The following is a 15,711-nucleotide window of genomic DNA, read 5'->3' as shown; positions in this document are numbered from 1 at the left end:
ACGAAATTTATCAAGAGCATACACTACGGCAAGTAATTCTTTCTCGGTAGTGGAGTAATTCAATTGAGCTCCTGAGAAAGTTTTACTTGTGTAGTAGAAGGCACAAGGAAGCTTACCCACTCTTTGTCCCAAAACTGCCCCCATGGCATAATCAGAAGCATCACACATGATTTCAAATGGCAATGACCAATTGGGAGGTTACATGATAGAAGCAGATGATAATAATTCACGTAATTTATGAAAAGCGTCTAGGCATGCTTGGTCAAAAACAAAAGGAGTTTCCTTGGCAAGAAGGTTGCATAAGGGCCGAGCAATTTTGCTAAAGTCTTTGATAAAACGACGGTAAAAGCCAGCATGACCTAGAAAAGAGCGAACCTCTCTCACTGTTGAAAGTGGAGGCAACTCAGAAATAAGCTCGACCTTTGCTTTATCTACCTCTATTCCTCTCCTTGAGATAACGTAACCCAAAACAATACCTTCTTGAACTATGAAATGGCTCTTTTCCCAGCTAAGTACAAGGTTGGTTTCACGACATCTCTTAAGTACTAGATCTAAATTTTTGAGGCATGCATTAAATAAAGACCCAAAAATAGAAAAATCATCCATGAAAACCTCTAGATACTCTTCCACCATATCTGAGAAAATTGGCATCATACACCTTTGGAATGTGGCGGGTGCATTGCACAAACCAAAAGGCATCTGTCTATAAGCAAATGTGCCGAATGGACATGTAAAGGTGGTTTTCTCTTGGTCTAGTGGGTTGAGGGCTACTTGATTGTACCCCAAATAGCCATCAAGGAAGCAATAATATTATTGCCCGGCCAATCTCACTAGAATTTGATCAATGAATGGCAAGGGGAAGTGATCCTTCCTAGTGGCGGCATTCAATTTACGGTAATCAATGCATACACGCCATGAATTGGCGGTACGCTTAGAGATTTCCTCACCCTTTGCATTTTCCACCACCGTAATCCCCAATTTTTTGGGAACTACTTGAGTTGGACTCACCCATTTGCTGTCGAAGATTGGGTAAATGATTCCGGCATCTAAGAGTTTGACAACTTCCTTCTTAACTACCTCTGTCATGTTTGGATTAAGTCTCCTTTGGGCATCCCTAAAGGGTTTTGCATCATCTTCCATAAGTATGCGATGCATACAAATAGAAGGTTCAATTCCCTTAAGATCCACCACACTCCATCCTATGGCTTCCTTATTTTCTTTAAGCACACTTAAGAGAGCATCTTCTTGGTCTTTTTCAAGACTTGAAGAAATGATAACCGGAAGAGTCTCTTTTGGTCCTAAGAATGCATACTTGAGATTGGAAGGTAGAGTTTTAAGCTCAAGAATTGGTGAAGAGACTAAAGATGAGACCGGTGGAGTGCTAGAGAGTGGAGGAAGAGGTTCTATTGGAGTTTTCCAAGATGGAAAATCTAAGCTTACAACAGATTCCATGAGATTGCTTACTTCATTCATTGATTTTTCATCATCAAATCCACAACTTCCATACATTTCAAGAAGACAAGAAGCAAGAGGATCATCAGATAAAAGAGATGAAAGACTATCCTCAATTGGTTGTTTCGTTACCATCGTTGGAATCGATTCCTCAACAACCTCATCTAACACATCAACAAGGCAACACTCATCTTCATCTATGGGATGTCGACTTGCATGGAAAACATTAAGTTTGATCATCATGTTGCTAAAAGAAAGGTCCATAATCCTGGATCTACAATTAATTGTTGTATTTGCGGTGGCAAGGAATGGTCTTCCCAAGATGATTGGCATGTAGTTGGAGGGATTTGCAACCGGTTCGGTATCAAGAACTACAAAATCAACCAGAAAGTAGAATCCACCTTGACAAGAATGTCCTCAACCATGCCCCTAGGTGTTTTGACTGATCTATCGGCCATTTAAAGCACCACCGAGGTTGGCTTCAATTCATTCAACCCTAATTGGACATATACGGAGTAAGGAATCAAATTAACACTTGCACCTAAGTCAAAAAGAGCTCTACGAATTTCATGAGTTCCAATTACACAAGAAATAGTCGGAGCACCAAGATCTTTGAACTTAAGCGGAGTGTTTTGTTGAAGAATGGAACTCACTTGCTCCGTGAGGAACACTTTTTTAGGGCTTGGTCCCTTGCTCTTCCTCTTTTGTGTACAAAGATCTTTCAAGAATTTTGCATAAGGCAGAATTTGCTTAATGGCATCCAAAAGAGGAATATTGATGTTGACTTGCTTAAAAACTTCCATCATGTCATGTGTTTTCCCTTCTTGCCTCCCATATGGCAAAGTTTCTTTTAAAGCATAAGGGAATGGAGCTTTTGGCTCACAAGACTTAAAAATTTGAGAGGATGATGGAGAAGATTGAGAATTCTGGTTAGGAACATTTTCATTCAAAAGAGTAGGAGTGGAATTGGTAATTGGATGGTGACAACTTTAGGTTGCACCGGTTCACTATCTTCCTTTGGCAGTTCAAACCTATTATCCACTTGATTACCACTTCTCAAGGTGGTGATGGCTTGCGCTTGAGCTTGGGAAGAATACTCCAATGTAGGGTTTCCTTCCACACAAAATTGGGCCTTTAGATTCCTTTCGGGTTGACTAGGTAATTTCCCAACTTCATTTGTATTCAATGCATTAGCTATGGTCCCAATTTGGGATTCAAGCTTTGATATAAATTGAGAGTGGGAATGCAACAAGTTGGTATCCTTTTCTAAGCTACCCAAGGCCATCAAAACCTTATCTTCAAATGTAGAATTACTAGAAAGTGCTTGAGGATAATGGAAGCCAACTTGGGAATCATACATTTGAGGATGTGAAAGGCCATGCATTCTTTGATGATGGAAAGAGGGAGAAACAAACTCTTGAGAACCTCTATTTCTTTTAGGAGGTGGAATGTATTTTCTTTGAAAATTTTTAGCTTGATAAGGGCTTGAGCTTTCATTCCACAATGGAACATATGCATTTAAATAAGGGTGAGCAAATGTAGCATTAACTTGTTCAAAGTGTTCATTAACAACATGTCCATGGGGATAATCCAAAGTAGTATGCAAAACACTTGAACATGTCATGCAAGGTTCACAAAGATGAGTTGTATGATGAAAAGGAGATGCATTGATAGCCGGTTTTTGATTCAACAAGAATTTATCAAGTTTTTGAGAAAGAGTTTTAACCTCGGCTACAATTTACCTTGAACTTTCAATTTGACACACTGTTACACTTTTCTCTTTTTTATTAAAACCACGGTCAAGCCGAGAAGTGTAATATTTGTGCAAAGAATTTTCACTCATTTTTTCAAAGAGGTGCCAAATGTGATCTTCATGTTTTCCAAAATACGAAACTCCACATGAGGTATCAACTATGTCCTTTTGCATGTCGGATAGGCTTTCATAAAAGTATTGGACAACTTGCCATTTTGGAATACCATGATGTGGACACTTTCTTAGCAAGTCATTCAATCTCTCCCAAGCCTCATGCAACAACTCTCCTTCCCTTTGAGAAAATTCTCTAATTGAAGCGCACATTACATTAGTCAAACTTACAGGGTAAAATTTTTTTAAAAACTCATTTTGCATTTCTACCCAAGATGTTATTGAATTTACCCCTAAAGTATTGAACCAATGCTTTGCTTTATTTTTAAGTGTGAAAGGGAAGAGGAGTAATTTAAGAACTTCCTCCGGGACATCCATGTACCTCACAGTGGAACATAGTTCAAGAAATTCATTAAGATGTCTATATGGTTCCTCTTCATCCAAGCCATAAAAGAGTGGACACATTTGAATGGTCTCGGGCTTGATTTCATATTGATTAGCCTCAAAATTAGGCAACACAATGCAAGTAGGTGCATAGTATGCATGAAGATTATAATGATTACGAAGGACCATTGGAGGAATTGGAGCTTGAACTCCGGGGTCATGTTGATTAAGAGGTAGGTTTTGCATGAAACGTGGGCCTAAGTAGCCAAGATTACCCTCTAGATTTTCCATGTGAATGCCTAGAATGTATGATATGACAAGGTCTATTCCGACTACAAGAGACACACAAATCACAACAAAACAAGCAAGCACTCCTCCTTCACAACAAATCAACAATCAACAAACTTCCTCCACATACAATATTCCCACACTCCCATGCTCAAACAATATGCAAGAAAAGTAAATTGCCTCCACGCAGGCTCACGATTTATCTAAGAATTTAAAAACTAGCCTCCATGCGGGCCGACGATTTAACCAAGGGATTGAGTAAGAAAGTCTCACAAAGGTTCTTTAGCACTTTAACTCCAAATTTAAAGCTTCACTTAGCAAAAAAAAAAATTTATTTTTAGCACTTTTCCTTTCTCGTTTAGCTCCTTTGCTTGATGGCTCCTTTGCTTGCCTCCTAACTCAATGCTCCTTATCAAAGATAAACAAAAACAATAAGTAATCAAAAGAAAAATAAAAACAAAGTAAAGATACGATCAAAAGAGTATTAATTCCTAATTGATTCCACAAATACAACGTTGCCTAATCCCCGGCAATGGCGCCAAAAACTGGCTGGTGTGGGTGTCGCCGTCCTACCACAAGCTTAAAGAGTATGCATTAAGGCGAGGGCCAAGTTTTACATTTATAAAAGCCACTACTACCTTCACTAAAAATATAGTTAGGGTGAGTAGGGATCGTCCCAAGGGATTGGAGTCGTACTTGGTTGTGGAATCGCAATTAGGGTTAGTAGGTCAAGTGATCAAACAAATGGTTGGTTGGTTGATTAAACTAGAGAGCAAATTAAACTAAATAATTGAATGCAATAAGGAGTAAGTAAAAGAGAGAGAGATCTTGGGGTTTAGAGGTCACCACCAAGCAATGCTTTTCTATACCCTTAATAAGTGACTAATGAGGGTAATATGTGTTGCAATATTGATGTGTGTGTGTATGTTTGGTTGATTCAATTAGCAAGGGTGACCAATTAAGCATACATTGTCGAATCAACATGTGAAAAGTACAATATATCAAGCAATTAAGTATATATTGCCTAAATAGCATGTGAAAAGCACAACATATCTAGCAAGTCTTTAATCCTTTCATTAAGCTCACAAGCCAAATACATCACAAGGTTAGAGATATATGCTACTTGCATTCAAAAGTATGGAACATCAAACAACAAGCATGGGTTGTCCTCCCATCTAAAAACTATGCTACCACTACACTACAATTAAGCTAATGACATGAAATTAAACTAATTAAGCTAAGGGAGAGGCACAATCCACTAAGAAATGAGCATGAACCATCTAGAAAATCACAAGAGTATTCTTTTAAGCACAATGTTTTGACAATCTCTAGATCTATAACATTAATACACATAGACATGCATCAATAACATAAGAAATAGAGACAAACACCTGAACATCTATTCTAGCATACATAGACGTATAGATAGAATGAAATGATCAATTGGAAGCATTAAACCACATAAATCACTGAATAAACAAGATCTATTATATATAAGTGCCAAAACATGTATTACAACACTAATCCCTCAATAATACACAAGATTAAGATATAGAAAGCATGCTTGGGGCTAACTCTAGCCCCAAGAGGATGTCTAGCTACTTATAGTGATGTTGCTCCAACCCTCAAAGGCTAACTTCATGGTTGAGATTTGCTCCTTGGATAATGAAGAGTCTACAAAGGTATCTCTAGCCTCCTCCTCCTCTTCTTCCTCCCTAAAGCTTGCCTCCTTTGAGAATAATCCCTAGAATTGTATATCTCTCAAAAAGTGCATCATATTCCTTTTATAGGTAGGTCAAGTGACGCACAAAATGAGCTGGGATCGTGTAGAGAATATTCTCTAATGATTGGATAGAGGATGGATTGAACAAGCTGGCTTTTTAACTTTTTCGCACTGGAGGAAGTTCGATCGATCGAACCTTGGACTTGGATCAATCCAACTTGGCTGAGATCTATCGAACTGAGGCTGGATCGATCCAACTGGTTGAGCTTTTTGGGAAAAGACAAATCCGATATATTTTGGGAGATATTTTTGGGAAAAGGACAAAAATGGTTAGTGGGTGGTACAGCTGTGGATTAGATCAATCATTTGAATAAGGACAAAAGTGTTTGATCGATCGAAGGGTGGTGTTGGATCGATCAAACTTTAGACTTTCTGCTTTGGGTCAAGGTTTGGATCTATCTTGAAGTACTGAGATCAATTAGTGTTCGATCGATCGAACGTTGAAGTTGGATCGATCGAACTTTGCTGCTTCCCACCTTTGGCTTCATTTGCTTCTTTCTTTCTCCACTTTGCTCCTTTCTTTGTTTAATCCCAAAATTGCTTCAATTAAGCTTTTAATTGGCTGAGTTAGCTTATTTTTGGGTTAAGTGCCTGAAAATGAAAATAATACAAAATCAATCTAAAACAGTATAGTAAGATAGATAAAGGTACTAGAATGCCTAAACTTAAGGGGTTTAAATACGCACTTTTCAGCATTCATCACAAGGTACTACCTAGTGCGCACTAAATCCAGAGTCAAACAGTATATTGATGTTTTAAGGTTACTAGCCCTTAGGGAACCACCCAATGCGCACTAAATGTTATAAGGGGAGCTTTCATCCCCCGTACTAGAGCCATGTCCTAGCCGTAACATATTATAATGCCTTGTAAGTTTTCCTAAAATCAACAAGTTGTGCATCAAGGTGTATAATACACAATATATTAGTCAACTACCATGCATAAACAAGTCAAGTAAAACACACAATATTCATCCTATGTCTTTAAGCTACAATGGCATACGACATGTCAAATGTATAATGTGTATATAAGTAAGTCAAACTATAACTTCTTCTCATGGAATACTATAATGTAATCATACAACAAGTTCCAAATTTACAAATTAAGCATGGAAACAACTTCAATACCTAACTACCTCAATGGAAGCATATAATAGAATTAAATTAAATTCTCAAGATTACAAAGAAACTCCAAATATTCTAAAAATTAATATAAGTTAAAGGTCATGGCAAGGTTTAGTTTAATATCACATTACAAGTTATTTCTACCTAACTTACAACTAGATATATTAAACTCCATACAAGAAAATAATTAAATTAAAGTTCTCCACACTCATTTAAATATTCTCATTTTCATATATGTTAATAAACATATTAAAGCCTAATTTAATATCACATTGTAAGTTCATTCCAAGCTAGGTACAACTATCTGAATTAAATTCCATACAAAGAAAATAATTAAATAAAAGTCTCAATACTTATCTGATTATTTTCAATTTGATATACGTGAAGGAACTTGTCAAGGAAATCATGAATACCAAGTTAGAAACTTAATCAAGCTCATGGAACCATTTAATAGGTTTTAATTAATTCCTTTAATTAAAATCTCTAGATTTTAAAATTCATCCAAATGCCCTCAAATTAAAGTATGTTATAAAATATGCCAAGACTTGATTTAATAGCCTAATACAAGTGATTTCCATGCAAGCTACAACTATGATAATTAAACCTTCATACAAGAAAAATAATAAATGAAAGGTTTCAAAACCTAATCAAATATTCCCGATTTGATATATGTGAAAGTATATGGCATGCACATCAATAATATCAAGTCAGAATTTCAATGAAGTGAATAGTGTACTTGGAATAAATTAATTAATTATCTCTAGATTTTAAAACACCTCCGATTACTCTCAATTCACATATGTGGAAGAGTATGCTAGGGCCTAATATAATATGATATCACATATTGATTTCAAGCTAGATAAGGCCACATGAATTAAATTTTCATTCAAGAAAAATATTAAATAAAAACTTCAATACTTGTCCAAATGCTCTCAATTTAATATATGTCAATGATCATATCAAGGTGTACTTTAATAGCATGCCACAAGTTTAAACCAAGTTATAACCAACCGGGAAAATCAAATCTCGTACAAGAGAAATAAATAATAAAATCTCTAGATTTTATACAAAGACATGTAAATGAGTTGTATAGCATTAATAGCATGCAATACATCAACAATATAAACTATAACATCCCATACCTCAATTTGAGATGAAATCTCAAATCCCCATCGAAAGAAAAATGTTCTGAATCCGATGATACCGTCGGGTTATGTCGGGGATAACAAAAGGAACAACTTTAACCATTGAGGTACCATGAAAATTCAAACTTGAACTCAAAAATGGTCAAAAATGGATTCTAATAAGGGGGAAAGGTAGAGCAGGACGAGGCCTACGATAAACATTAAGGTAGAAGACTTTTTACAAAGGAAATCAAGTGGAGGAGAAGAGGAAAATGTGGCAGCCCAAGGGGCTGCCATGGCTGCCGGCCAAAGAGGGAGAAAGATGATGGAAAAAGTGATTTTTCACTTTAAGACATTCTATTTATAGTAAAACCCTAAAAGTGCCCCGAAAGGACCTCGTCGGGTCCGGAAAAGTGAAATTTGAGCAAACGCACTCAAACAGCAAAACTCTGTGAACAAAAAAGAACCGAAATGAGAAAATATGAACAACGGAAGAAACAATGTCAAAAACCAAGTCCCAAACAGAGAGATATGTCCCAAACAAGTTTGGCGGCAATCGGGTCAGAAACCCTAAAACTGGGGAAAAATTACCAAAAAGAAATTCTAAGAGTTCATGAGTTGACAAAAAGTGAAAATGAATACCGTACGAGAATCCAGGCTCAAAATAAGGTATTTTGCAATAACTTTCGTTAATTACACAATGGCCCTTACAAAAAGGGTTAACTGCAAAACTAGCCCAGAATGAAAATATCTTCCAAAATATATTTTCTTAAAAACCCCTGAAATAAAATATCTTCAAAAGATATTTATGAAAAACACCCCAAGAAAAGAAAAAGTTTCCAAAGAACTGTGCATGCATGCCCCTATGGACACCGAGAGCAACCAGAATATTTTTCTACAAAAGTAAAGATACGTATTTCATGGAAACCATTTAGAATAAAGATACGTGAAGTCAAAAACCAACTCCGAGCATGAAAAGTGAGGTTGTGCTAAAAAGTGACAAATGGAGAAAAGACAAAATAGGGAAAAGGACAAAAAGTGAATAGTGTCCAAAAAACGAAAATGTGGAAATGACTTGGTCCTTAAAGGAACTTGTCAATCCAAACGAAAGAGTCTCAGAAATCACTTCCAAGCACTCGTGATGACACCAGTGACGAGAAACAGAACTCGGAAAAGAAAATTAAACGGAAAAAATTTATCCGTAAAATTTGAGAAAAAGGAAAGGGAGAAAAATGACCGAGTCATTATACCTTGAATACCATTGAAAATGGTAATAAGGTCACTTACAATGGGATAAAATTTTAACTAACATGGACATTACTTATCACTGAATGCTTAACGTTGAAAATTCAAAAAGATTTTAGAAAATATTTATTTTTTAATTACCACTTAAAAACTACACCACTTAAAATTCAGCTCTTAAATTTGTCTATACTTAATTTTTAGTTTTATCAAACAGCAACTGTGGCTTAGCAATACTTCTTCACTTTTTTAAACTAAGTAGTGTGGGTGTTCAAGTGCTCGCGAGGATAAAGTGGGTTTGTGTCAGAGCTGTCTCATATGGAATTCGGATACAAATTAAAATGTGTATAAATGAGTAGGTATGCAGCACTATCCAATAACTTAAAGATTGTGGATCAGCGAGCAAACGTTCACTCGTTACAATTTATGTGAGATTCTTTTTTGCTAAAGTAAAAAAATAAAAAAATATAAATAAATCGTGGAGTTCTTTCGGGTTTTCTTTTGTAACATCATATTATCTTACAAAAATTATCGTGACACTGTAGAGTTGAGAAAATAAATGTGACGTACATTTTTTTGATTTTACATTCAACTTTTAATAAAATAAAATAAATAAAATAAGGATTAATTTCACTGACACCCCTTTCAGGTTTGGCCAAATATTACCTTGAAACATCTTTCAAAAATTACTTTTATACCAATTTGAAAAAGCAATCCAAATAAAATTTACTATGCCATGCCCCTAAGCCATAAAGGGGTTCAGTTGAGAGGAAAATGAAAAAGGTGCATGGGCCTAGAAATAAAATTAATCTAACTACCCTTGGATTAATGGGCTTTAAAGCAGACAATGATGGAAATTGGTTCAATCCAATTGAAAAGGAATGTAATAAGGCTTTAGAAGGGGATAAATTGGGGAATGAGGAGAATTTCTAGTTCCCCTAAATATTCAAGCTCCTGTCATGCAAGAAGAGCTTCATGAAGAGCATCCTCCTGCTGAGCCACAAGATAATGTGTTCCCTCCACCTGATGATAAATCCATCCGAGAGCTTCTCCTCCAACAAAATGCTCTAATTCGTGAGCGTTTGGCTATCTGTAATGACCTTGCCATTTTCTTTACTTTCCTTTTTTCTCAAATTTTCACAGATATTTTTTTTTCGTTGATCTTTTCTTTTCTGAGCTTAGTTTCTCATCGTTTAGTGTCGTCTCGAGTGCTTTAGAATGATTTTTGAGACTCGTTCCTTTGAATTGACAACTTCCTTTGAGGACCGCGTCATTTCCACATTTTCATTTTTTTTATACTATTCACTTTTCGTCCTTTTCCCTATTTTGTCTTTTCCCCGTTTGTCACTTTATTGGCATAACCTCGCTTTTTGTGCTCAAAGTTGATTTTTGACTTCACATATCTTCATTCTAAGTGGTTTCCACAAAATACGTATCTTTACTTTTGCAGAAAAATACTCTGGTTGCTCCTGGTGTCCATAGGGGCATGGATATCTTGGGTTATTTTTCGTAAATATCTTTTGAAAATATTTTATTTCAGGGGTTTTTCAGAAAATATTTTTGGAAGATATTTTCATTCTGGGTCATTAGTGCAGTTTTCACTTTTTGGAAGTGTCATTGTGCAATTAAGGAAAGTTATTGCAAAAATACCTCGTTTTGAGCCTGGATCCTCGTACCAGATTCATTATCACTTTTCATCGAGTCGTATTGATCGGTTGATCAACTATACATCAACCTTCGCAATAGCACGAATCATTGTAAAATAGGGCTATTGGTCGGGTAAGTCGAACCACTGGGACTGCGCTAGTCTATGGCAACCTAAGAGTCTAGAATTATTCTTAGAATGATAAGGGGTAATAAGGGTTTGTTTGATAGTCACTAAACTAGGAAATTAGGAGTGCATAAAACAATAAATTGCGAGGAAATTAAAGGAGTGAGATACAAGTAGAAAAGACTAGGGAGATGAATCCACACTACACCCTAAGTACATGCTAGATTAAGGCTAAATTGGGGAAGTACAATGTATAAAATGGTCACGGAATATATAGCAACACTAGATTACCATATACCCTTAGAGAAGTTCATTAAATCATTAAACAAGAATAATCCCTCAAAAATTCATACATTTGAGCTACCTAAACTAAAGTGTAGCCTTCAACATACTCACTCAAGCAAGAACTATCAAGTTTGTAATCAAATGATAAAGCACATGAGGTAGGAAACTAGCATAACCCATCAAAGGAAGTTCCTAAGCAATGGACTATCCATTTTCTCTATCAACATGCCTTGAAAATTATTCATAATCCTATCTCCATTGTCACCATGAAGAAGCAAGCATTATGATTACTACAAGAAACCATCTAAGACAAGATAAATCACTTACAACAATCATTTATAAACATTAGAATTCATTACAAGAAGTAATATGCTCTAGATTATGAAAAGACCAAAAATGATACATTATAATCCCCAAAATAGAACCTAATCTAGAACATAAGCAAAAGGGGAGGCTTCATCACCTCCCTAGATGAGGTTTAGTTACCCATGAGTGAGCTAGAAGAAGGAAAAAGCATGGATGAACAAGCCATTTTCGAGCTCCCTTCTTTAGGCTTCAAGAACACACCTTTTTTTGCTCTCTTATCTCTCCTCTATCTTGTAAAAATGAAGGTTAATATCTATGTGGTCCTCCCTCTCTCTTATCAAGCTCAAGTCAAGGCTCTCTCTCCTCCAAGGAACACCTCCAACCACTTCATAAAGAAGGAAGATGGCATTGAGGAAACCAATGTGCAAGTGGCTGAAATTGAGCCATTTCTGAGTGCAATCTGCTAGAATTTCGAGCACTCAAAGGGTGGTCTCGAGCACTCGAAATTAGTGTACTGAGCAACATGCAATTCTTGCCCATCTCTGACCCACTGTGGAAGAATGACCATAACTTTGTACTCCGAACTCCGAATGATGATCTGTTTGAAGATTTGGAGAGCTGATTCAGAGATTTAAAAACTTCATGTTTTGATGAAGACCCAATTCTTAAGTCTGGTTGGTCGAAAATGGGGAGAAAGGCAGCACTTTAGTGCTGCCAGGCAGTTCTGCGCACCTCTGGTAAGAAGATCATAACTCTCTGCTCCGAACTCCGAATGATAAACCGCTTAAAGATTTGGAAATCTGATTCAGAGCTCTAATTCTTTTGTGCTATGATGGAAGTCCAGTTCTTGAGTTTGCTAGGTCGAAAATGGCGACAAAAGTCAGGTTCTACTGCTGCCAGAATTTCAGAATTGGCACCCTTTTTGTTCAAAATTCCACAAGGCATCATTTTTGCTTCCTTTTTGCAATTTAACCTGAAAATGTACAAAAACATGCAAATGGAGATAATCTACATAAAATAATCAATTAATGGACTTTGTTAATGTAATTTAGGGCGCTTGAATATACAGTATTCGGCGCTTATCACACCCTCAAACTTACATTTTGCTAGTCCCTTAGCAAAACCAAAATGCAAAGCTCAATGGAATGAAAAACATGGGAATGCTATTACAAAAATATCCACCATGGCAAAAATAAACATAAACATAGCTCAAATACAACTTGAAACAGATAAAGAGCTGGAGACGGGATTATTGGGAAGACTACCTTGCATATATGAAGCATTGATACAAAAATTGGCAAAAACCATTTCAACATGCATGCATCAACATCATAGTCCATATAAATAATTCAATTGTCATCTCTTAAATGGAAATAACTCAAACTCCAGTGAAAGTGAATTGAATTCTCAACATGCGGCTTTTACTTTCTTTTCCAATTCCAAGGCACAAGTTTTCAAATCAATGAATTCCTCTTTACATGAAGTCCCTAAGGCATGATTTTATTTTCAAGATAACTTTTGTTGCCTGTTAAGAATTTATTATAACTCAAAAGTGAAACATAAAATGGTTGTGCAGTGTTGAAATCCTTTAAGCTTTCTAACCAACCTATGTAGCGAGCGTTAGGCCAACAACTCCCAAACCAGACGGCTTTAGGGTGCTAAGTGTAAAGACACTCCTAGGGCTTAATAGCTCAAGTTGGAAAGGCTACGAATTCCAACAAACCATATTTATTACACACATTTTTTTGAATGACCGTGCAATGTTTAAGTCCTTTAAGCTTTCTAACCAACCCATGTAGCAAGCGTTAGGCCAACAACTCCCAAACCAGACGGTTTTAGGGTGTTAAATGTAGAGACACTTCATAGGGCTTAATAGCTCGAGTTGGAAAGGCTACGAACTTCAACTGGTCATTATTTTCTTTCTTTCTCATCTTCATTCTTTTTTTTTTTTTTTTTTTTTTTTTTACATAGACAACTTATATCATGCCAAAGATATTCATCTATCAGGTTCATCAAATCAGATTGACTAGGTCAAGGTCAAGGTTAATCAAGTTGCATGCCTCACAGTTAAGTTTCCAATGTGCATCTGTGCATTGTGAAGCTTATAAGAGTGTAAGTCCAGCAAGAATCTAATTGAGGCATTTATACAGACTACATTGTATTTTGCATGATTACTTCAAATTCAAATTTCTTTATTTTCAAAAATTCTCAATTGCTTCTATACACAAGGTATTAAATATATGCTTTGTCTCCGACAAGTTTCAAGCTATACTATCATTGCTTTACAAAATAGTGATACCAAAACTATGCCAAAAATGCAATATTGCACCCCCAAACTTAAACTACACAGTGTCCTCAATGTGGACATGGGTTGAAGTTAAAGACAAAAAATGACAGAAAAATAAAAAGGAACAAAAATATCCAGGGGGAGGAAACGGCATGGTGAAACAAAACCCCCAAACTTGAAATGAACTGCGCCACCTGGATAGTATAACGAAGAACAAAAAGAAACAACCACAAAGGGCATTAATAGCACAAGCACATACACAGAAAAAAATAATGAACAAAAAGTTAACAGAAAAGAGAGAATTTGCATTCAAAAGGAAGTTTACATGATTACAAAAGAGCTGTACATAGATCATGTTTACTAGAGCAACCTATACATAGTAAATTCTGAAAGTTCAAAAGTAAAACAAAAGATACAAGAGAAATATTTACATATGAACAAAAAGATAAGGTCCAACACTCGCAACAAGCTACGGGCCAGAGGGTAAACGGGCGAGGATGGAATGGAGGAGAGATTGAGTCTTACGCCGTTCGGCGGAAGCCAAACGACGTTCCTCAGCTGCGACACGACGGTCTTCAGCAGCAAGACGACGATCTTCTTCGGCACGTGAAGAAGTCTCACACATAGTCCGAGTGTACGCGGACAAAGAATTCTCAAAACGATCCATCCACTCATGAATACCAGCAATGCTAGCCCGGATGAAAGCCTGGTCCTGCTGAGAGTCGACCGAAGGCTCTACCCTTGCAGCGGCTGCGGCCGTGGAAGCATCCTCAAAAAGAGGAGGAGGTGGAGCTTAGATGAACAAGGGGGCAGCAGGCTGAGGGGTACTAGAATGGCTAAGAACATTGATCCACCGGCGCTTAGTAAAATTTTTAATCTTTTCGCCTTTTGGTTCATGGGGAGGAACAATGAAGCCTTTGTGCTTTAGGAGCCGAGTGATGAAAAACGGTAAAGGCAATTTCCGATTTTCAACTTGCGGAGCCCGTGCATTATGAGCGTCATGCCAAAACTTCATAAATGTGGTCCAAATGAGCTCCGGGATGGAGAACCATTGGCCTTGGTCCATGGCATATAAGGCTAGCAAAAGGAGGCCCCTACGCTTGGTGCTATGCACCAAAGGGCAGACATTGTGCTTGAAAACAGTGTCAATGAACCAGAGGCGTTCCGGAAGATTGGTTTTGAGGATAAAAAATCGGGGCCTATGAGGGTCATCCACGTTGCAAATGGCAGCGACAACCTGCTCCACAGTTAATGTATCCGGCTCCTCATATAAAAGGAGATTCTCACGATTGACAATGTCATCGGGGCACTCAATGGGGCAACCAGAAACCTGAATGATGTCAGTCATAGTGAAAGCATAGGTGGTGCCATCAATGGATGTAGTGAGAGAAATGGGTGGCTCTTTAGGGCATTAGAGATTCTGGTAGAAGAGGCGCACTACACGGGGTTAGGCAACCCTGGCAAGGGGCGCGCAAATGTGCTGCAGACGCCGGTTAGTCAATTCGGCTACAGCCCACGAAGTAGTGGGTAGAATGTCAAAGGCATCCGTGAGCGGAAAAGAAAGCTCATAGTTGAGTTGTTTGCGATCCCAAGGATCACGTGGTCGCTCACGATTGACAGCACGGGCACCCGCAGAGGGTCTAGGAGGGCGAGAAGGATCGGCACGAGACATTTAGAGAGGTGGACTTGGTTGAGGACTTTCAGCGAGCACCTGGCGTGCACCACAAAAAGGAGAAGGTGAGAGTGAGTGGGATGGAGGAGCAAACCCAAAAATTTTGGCAAGAAAACAAGCTCTAGCATAGAG

This window comes from Cornus florida, unplaced genomic scaffold (assembly GCF_030987335.1).
Source record: "Cornus florida cultivar Cherokee Brave unplaced genomic scaffold, ASM3098733v1 CherokeeBrave_3.0.0_Hap2_Chr09, whole genome shotgun sequence".
NCBI lineage: Eukaryota > Viridiplantae > Streptophyta > Magnoliopsida > Cornales > Cornaceae > Cornus > Cornus florida.
This window is presented reverse-complemented; position numbering follows the sequence as displayed.